We start from the raw sequence: 8,072 nt of genomic DNA on the forward strand, positions 1-8,072 counted from the left end.
TAAAAATGGAAGTACTGGAGTTTAACAGCTGTTCACCTACCTGGTAAAAGATGCTAAATCTCCCAGTTTACTGCCCTCACCCAGAGGCATTTTCCGTCTTAGCTGACACTTCTTTTTGTGTGTGTACATTCCATCAATATCATTTGAAGCAAGTTCAAGCCATTTCACTTCAAATAAACCCAGCCAGGGCAGATGACTTTGAGATTTAAAACCACAGAATGAGCACAAAGTGAACAATTTCATGTACTTTCTAGGCACCACAGATCTCTTTTCAAACATTACATGTGGTGCTCTCCTGCAACTTCAAAAGAAAAGGGAAACATTAGAATAGCCCACGAAAGTATTCGTGTTAGCACACTGTCAAACTACACATGGCGCCCAGCCCATCATGCTTTCACTTAAAATGAATCAATGTTTATTCCTAAATTCTTATCTGTATCAGAGATAGCAACCATCCAAAAATTAGGGGAAAATCAACTTTTTACTACATTTGCAATTTTTATACTTGAGAATTATTTCATTTTGTATTTTGACTTTGTTTGAAGAGAGTTTTTCCTTCCTACTTCTGACATTTGTAGAACTACAAATTACCTTAACTTTCTTTCCCCTTAATAACTTTCCTATTTTGCTTCCTGAACAAAGGGCAAGTTCTTGAGCCAGTTCTTCAGGCTTTACATAATGTGGATCCTATTCCCCACTGTTCCTCTGCAATCATTCTACCCCAGCACTCAAGGAACTTGTTGCTATTTCCATACACATTCCTGAATTTCCCACCTGTACTTGGCTCACACAGCTACCTCCAGTAGAAATGCTCTACGGCACTGGCTGCAGCATGGGGTGGCAGGTTTCCCAACTCCAGTGATGGCTCAGGACCAAGGGAAGAGCTTCAAAAAGAAGGACCTGGCCATCCCCACACACCTTTTCTCTACCACAGTAATCACTAGAGTATTTGTCAAGATGTAGCTCCCATCAGCCTAGGTCCTGAGCAACTATGATGAGCAAAAGTGTTTACAACTAATGGGCTCTTAACAGGTCCTGGCCCAAGCTTCCTCCTCTGTTCAATGTGAGGAATGAATTGGTGGCAGCAGGACCCTTGCTTATCTAAGTCTATGTTATGATTATCATCTCACAACCAAAAATAAGTTATATTTTAAGACAAAAACCTGGAAAGTAAATTGGGAAGTGTCCAACACTTTTCTTCTGTAAAATCACACCAATTTCTGTCATGCTGTTGTAACTCTAGAAATTCATAACATTCTCTCTTTACTTTGCACACCTCCCCCCCACCCCAACCCCACCCCACTTGCTACTAACCAAGCCGTGTTTGTAGGCTTCCTCAAACTCTACATTTTCTTAGGAAAAATCCTTTCACAATCAGTGGATCAACAGTATTATTTATTAAAATATTAATATTTTATTTCCCCCAGTAAACGGACATTTTCTTCACTCCTTCCACATTTAGACATTAAATGCAGGAGATGCAATTTTGAGACATGGAGTTCCCAACCTAGGTTTCGTGCAGCTATTAAGTGAGTAAATAGGAAATTAGTGTTAGGTGCACTGCAATGTGGAAAAAATGTAAGATGGGAAGAAAGTACACAGGGAGCACCCAACACAGGCTTTGAGAGCCTGGAAGCTTCTGAGTAAATGATGTTTAAGCTGCGAAATGAAGGAAAACTGTGAGGCAGGTGACTTGGGAACAGGGAAGAAAAGGGTAAAGTCAAAGGAACAACACCTCTCATCCACCGAAATTCTTTCAGACTTAACTATTCTCCCTTCTTGTTCACCCTTTGAATTTCACTGATTTCAAAGGCTCTAATTTTCACCAGTGCTTATTTTTTGACCTATAAGAAAACCTAAGACTTGGGCCTCCCTGGTGGCGCAGCGGTTGAGCACTGGGTTGCGAAGCTGCCCGCAGCCTCTGCAGCACCAGTTTGATCCCCAGACACCGGCAAGGGTCCCACATAGTGCACAGACCTCTCCTGCCGCCTGCTGCTCCCTTCAGCAGTGTACTTCGTCATTCTGCCTGCTCTGCTCTCCGCTCTAGCTCTGGTGAATTCTCTCACTCTCCTGTGCTTCTCTCTGTACCCAGTGCTTGTATTAAAAAAAAATAAACCTTAAAAAAAAAAAAAAAGAAAACCTAAGACTTCATGAACTTCAAAAATTGCTTTTGCTTATGCTTAAGGTAAATGGAAACTATTGCAAATTACTGTTTAAAGGTACTTACCTTCATTTCACTTCAGAGTTTTGAATTAAAATTTTCAGTGTCACATTTCCATGCTTTTTCCACTATACTCCAGTTTGGTCTATTCTTCCAGCTGGTTCCTGTGCATGTAGCACAGTAAATGAATTACTGGATGGATCTGTATGACACAACTTTGTATCACACTCTCAGGGCGCTGTTAGAGAAATTTAAATTTATTCCAGTTGGAAGAAGCACATGATATCTGCTTGGAGTAGAATCACTTATTTTCAACTGTTTAAGGAGGTTCTTGGACCACCTCCAGTAGTATCTTTACCAATATCTTTACCAATTTCCATTGCACAATCAAAAAACAAATGCAATTCCTATCATCCCTGTGTCTAGGTTGTAATAAAAATAGTAATATCCATTATTGGGATTTTTCAGGTGATCAGAAGTTAGTGTAATTAAAAATGTTTTATCAGTTGCAAAGTGTTATGTAATAAATACTATGCTCTTGAATGTATGAATGCTCTTGAATGTATGACTGACTGTTTTATTCCTTTTTATATCAAAATAACCAAGTATGTATTAAATATCAATAATTTAAGCCAATGCAAGTGTTTCAACATTGCCACATTTGGCCACTAGAGGTCCTCAACAGTAACACTAAATATTAGTTTATTCTATTTATTACATTTGTTTGTTCCAGTATAAAAATTGTGAAATAATTTATAGAATATAACTTAAGAAAGTTGTTATATTAAATAAAACACATTATATGAAAGCCTAAAAGACTATGTACATGAATATCCTCACCGCATCCAAGTGTGAAATCAAAAAAGAATTACAGGAGCTAGAAAATTTTATTGTCAGTATGATCTATAGAATTCTGCTTTAATAATTGATAAAGTATTTCAATTATCTCAGAAAGTATTAAATATAAATCTAGTCTTGCTGGGGCAAACTTCTAATAGATACAATCACTTGGGTAAACAAATACTGTTACTTAACAACAAGCCTTATGATGTCCCAGGAACAGTGAAATAAATTCCACAAGTATGGAAATGGCATTTAAAGTAACAATAAAATTAAAACCATTCCCAAATTATGAATGCATCATATATACAATTTCTCACATGAAACAAGTGATCAGACTAAACTGAAAGTACACACACACACACACACACACACAAAACAAAAGAAAATGAGAACCTGGTATATATGTTTCAATTTTAATATTTGAGAAAATAAAAGTTCAAATCTGATACAAACACCATGGCACCAGAAGAGAATATACAAATTTGGACCCAAATAGAGTCCATATATGAACTTGAATGTAAGAATGTATCATAACAATGTTATTGCAGCCTTGTAAATACATAGATTTTTTAAATCAGATTGACAAAAACAGGTAGAAGAATAGTAAGTTTTTCTCAAAATATTTTCCTTATCCATAAAGAATTATAAACTCCATGTGGAGAGGAAAGTTAGAGGTCATCTAATTGATTAAGGCATTTTGAAGATACAAGCCTTAAACACCTATTGTAAACTCAAACAATGTGAAAATAATCAGCATTTCATTTTTCTCTCTTGAATATTGAAAAGATACATTAGTCACATTAACAAATTACAGTGAAGAAAAATAAACATTCCATTTTTTAGTGAAAATGTACATTATTACTTCTTTCAGGTTATTCAGTAATTTAAGCTTAGTATTTATTTTGCTAATAATATTAAACACAAAAAATATTTTAAAATTTTGCTTTACTAATAAAATTTCTTTCCAATCTCACAATGTAAATTTTATTTTAGAAATTGTGAACATGATTAGAAATATTGGCTATTAAGAGCATTTAAAAATATATTTGAAGAAGTGTCTTTCAGCCATTGTTTATAAAACCTAAACCTTTATTTTATAAGTGTCAACTATATATAATTAAAAATTATTTCCACGTGAATATAATTGGAGAACTTTCTTACTGACAAAAATTAAAGCTATTTGTAAATTAACTTCTAATTTAAAAAAAAATTCCTTGCATTTTGTGCCAGGATTCCTGATGTCCTGATGATGATGCAGGACCTCAGAGACCCATTAGACAAATGATGAAGATAGTTAATTCCAGGGCCTCAGAATACTGGGAAGCAAAGAGTTAAGACCTCTGTTTACTGACTCAGCATGGTGGTTAGGATACTTTGGTTGATATACTGAAGGTAAAACTATTTGAGAGTGACCAGATCTGATTTACTCAAGGACAATAATGCTGAATAAGCTGTCCAAGTTTGATTTACTCAAAGACAATTATGTTTAATTAAAAACTATACTGTTCTGATAACTAGGTACCAATTACCCCTATCCAGTCTGGATAGCCCACTAGACCATAAAAAAATGCAAAACATGTGCAGTAGCTTATTTCCAGCTTCATTAGCACACTAAAATCTCCACACGAGGAGTTGCTAAGCCACCATTTCTTGCACTGTGACCTATGTGGAAGCATGAGCTGTCTCCAACACCCAATTACCAAAGACTCCTTTGTCTCACTTTCGCCCTTCCTTCTTTTAAACCCTTTCCAGTCCTTATTTGGAGAGGCAATCAGTGGGTACTTAACCCCTTTTGCCTCCATTACCTACAAGTAATGAAGGAACCTCCAATGAAGGTAACTTTGACCAACAAAGAGTTTGTGGCTGATTTATTTTGAGGCACCTCCAAAGTGACAAACATCTTGAGTTTGGTAACAACTTCTCAATATAAAAGTTGCTGTTACAAAGAAGCATCTCAAGAAAACACAGAGCGGTTAAAACTAGAATTATAATGCTTCAGTAAGACATCAATGGAACTCAAAATTAAAGATCTGGAATCTCCAAAATGAAAACATCTCAAGAAGATTCTAATAAAGTAGAATTGGGAAAATACAAGCAACTCTGCCTAGAAGAATTAGAAGTTAGAAAAACATTGGCAAATAAACTAAACATAACTATTGGGAGGCTAGCAGGGATCAATATCAAACCCCCTATGAACAAACAGCAAAACAGATCTTTACTTAGCAATTTTCCTATGAGGCCAGTCCCAGGACCACCTATGTTAGCTATCTTACTAACAATGGTTTAGTGCTCAAAGGACATCCTAGTCTAAGAGAAGATTCAGTGATTTTTCTTTCGACCTCAACACCACAGCCTTCAAATAACAGCATGGAGGCTTAGTTGACCAATATGCAGCAGGAGTTGGAAAAAACTATAACTAGAGCTCTAGAATAAATTGCTCCTCAATTTGAAATCTGGACCCTATAAAAGCACTGCTGCTCTAGGAGCAACTGATGAGTCCATTTAAATCAAGACCTACTTTTGAAAACATCAAAGAATATGAACAGATTTTGAAGAAATGATATGACCTGAAAAATAAATAGTAAAAATTTATTTAGGGCTGTTCATATAACATTCTAATTTTTTCCACTTAGCATATACTACATAAAAATCTTTACTAAAGTAAATTATTTTTGTAAAAAAAAAAAAAAACGTTTATACACTGTAAAATCTACTTGGAGCCATAGGTTGACTAATACTTTGAGGGGGAGATCAGGTGAGACACTAATCTGGTATAGTAGGAAATCTGCACACACAATTGTTTATGGCCTATCTGCTCTGAGTTAATTTTCCAGCCCAAGGACACATCTGGAGGAATTCAGGGAGTCAGTGCTATGTGAAGACCAGCCTCAGCACACTGGAATGAGTGTAAGGCCAGGTGACAAGGAGGGCGATAAGGAGCTTGGGGCCTAGACATCACAATCTGCTGGCAGCGGTGAAGTCCTGCTTACTGCTGAACTCTCTTTGTTCAAATCACTAAAAAAAGGCAACTGGAAATGAAATGTTAAGGCGGTTTCTTTAGGGTGTTAATCCTCCCATCTTCCAGACTGCCAGCTATCTGATTAAAGTGCACTTTAAAGATTCAATTCCTGTCTTTACTTTATTGGCTTTCAGTGGTGACAGGTGGCCTGAACTCCAGCCTTCCAGTTACAATACCATTTACTTTTTTCTTTAAGGTTGAAAGGTTACTGAGGGAGGGGCAAGATGGCTGACTAGCAGGATGATGGAGCAGTTAAAAACAGAATTATGATGTTTCATATAATGTTGTCTCGTCTTTCCCCCTCAAGCACAGCAAACCAGCATGACTTTGTAAAAGAATGGAAGATTTGAGGATCAGTGTCCCCACAAGACAGAGTGTCAGAAACCATGGAAAAGGTTCAAGCAACTGCAGTACCCAACAAGGCTTTTCCTTAGACATTCTACAGCGGTAATCAGTTCCCAATTCCTCAGCCCCACTCCACACACTGGATTCTTGGGCTACCTATCACCAGGGTTGGCTCTTGTGCTCTAGTCATCCTGATGGGTGACAAGGCCTCAGGCAATACAAGAACAGAAAGCACAGCATACAAGGCCAACACCCTAGGCCTGCAACCTTCAATTCTCTCACAAGCTGTCCACAGCAAGACTGGGAAGGGTAACTTAAGCTTAATCCATAGAAATGAACAGAGAGCACCAAACATAATGAGGAAATAAAGGAATTCACCACAGCTGATGGTTCAAAACTCCTGGGGAAAAAACCCTAATATAACAGAACCAACCAAACTACTGGAAGACCCTTGAAATCTGACTATAGAACTGAGGTTACCAGAAGGGGAAAGTGAGGAATGGGAGAAATGGGGAGAAAAGCCCCAGTGGAAGATTATGAGTGCTTTGGTAATGGGCAGGGTGTGGAAGGGTAACATAAATTTGAAGAGATGTGAACCTACAGTGCTAAAATACAATATATACAGCATTGCAAACCAACATTACTACAATAAATATAATTCAAAGAAAAAAATTCTAAAAGTTATTGACACAGAAATAGTGTTTCATCTTACAAGGAATAAACTCCTTCTTGAAGGTCAAATTATTTGTCTCTGAAAGATGCGCTAACATTTCTGATCATTAAAAATGTAAATCTTTCAGCACTTCTTGAACACTGACCACATCTTCCAAAGATGTAAATAACATCTATCTCAATGTTCACATGAACAACAAAACTAAAACAAATATTTGTCTCCTTCAAGAGAAGCATCAATTATTCCCCAAAAATGAGCCTGCCTGCCTGCATGTTTGATTTTAACTGTATTCCTCAGACAAAAGTTATTAATTATATGCAGTTTTCTTGCTTTATCATTTACAGAACATTAGTAGTCAGTTTAAATACTTATTATGATTGCACATTTGTATAAACCATTATTTTTCTTTACAAAACACTTTAGTTTAAAATAAGGAAACAGAAACCTCAATATTTAATAATAACCTGTGATAACTGATAATACCATAAAGTTATTACACAACCCTAAAATTTTCTGAAAGTACATTAATAATTTTTTAAATAGCCACAATCTCAAAAAAAAACTATAAATATCATCTTATACTGTTGGAGTCTATGTAATCATTGCCTGATTTAGTTGTTTCTTGAAGAATCTGCCTGCAAGGCAGAAAATATCACATACATATTGTGCACTTGCCACTGGAAAACCAAAGGTAACATGATATTATTAAAGAAAAACAATGTAGTTGGAAGACTCTAACTTAACTGATAGCATTATGCTACCTGAAGAAAAAATAATAATCATGATAGAATTTTTATGTAGCAACATTTTAAGGTTCTTTAACATCACCTTATTTTTAAGGTTGTTAATACATGATTCTGACATTAAAACACATTATTTTAATGTAAAAATTCCCATGCTTGTAGAAAATTACATTACTAAAAAGTTTTAATATGTAAAACCTACTAAACCAGTTTTCCCTTTCACATTGCACAACATCCATCTACAAATATAAGGTATAAATTCTTATAATAGATGAAAAATCTTTTTTT

The sequence above is a fragment of the Talpa europaea genome (assembly GCF_964194135.1).
Source record: "Talpa europaea genome assembly, chromosome: 15".
NCBI classification, from domain to species: domain Eukaryota; kingdom Metazoa; phylum Chordata; class Mammalia; order Eulipotyphla; family Talpidae; genus Talpa; species Talpa europaea.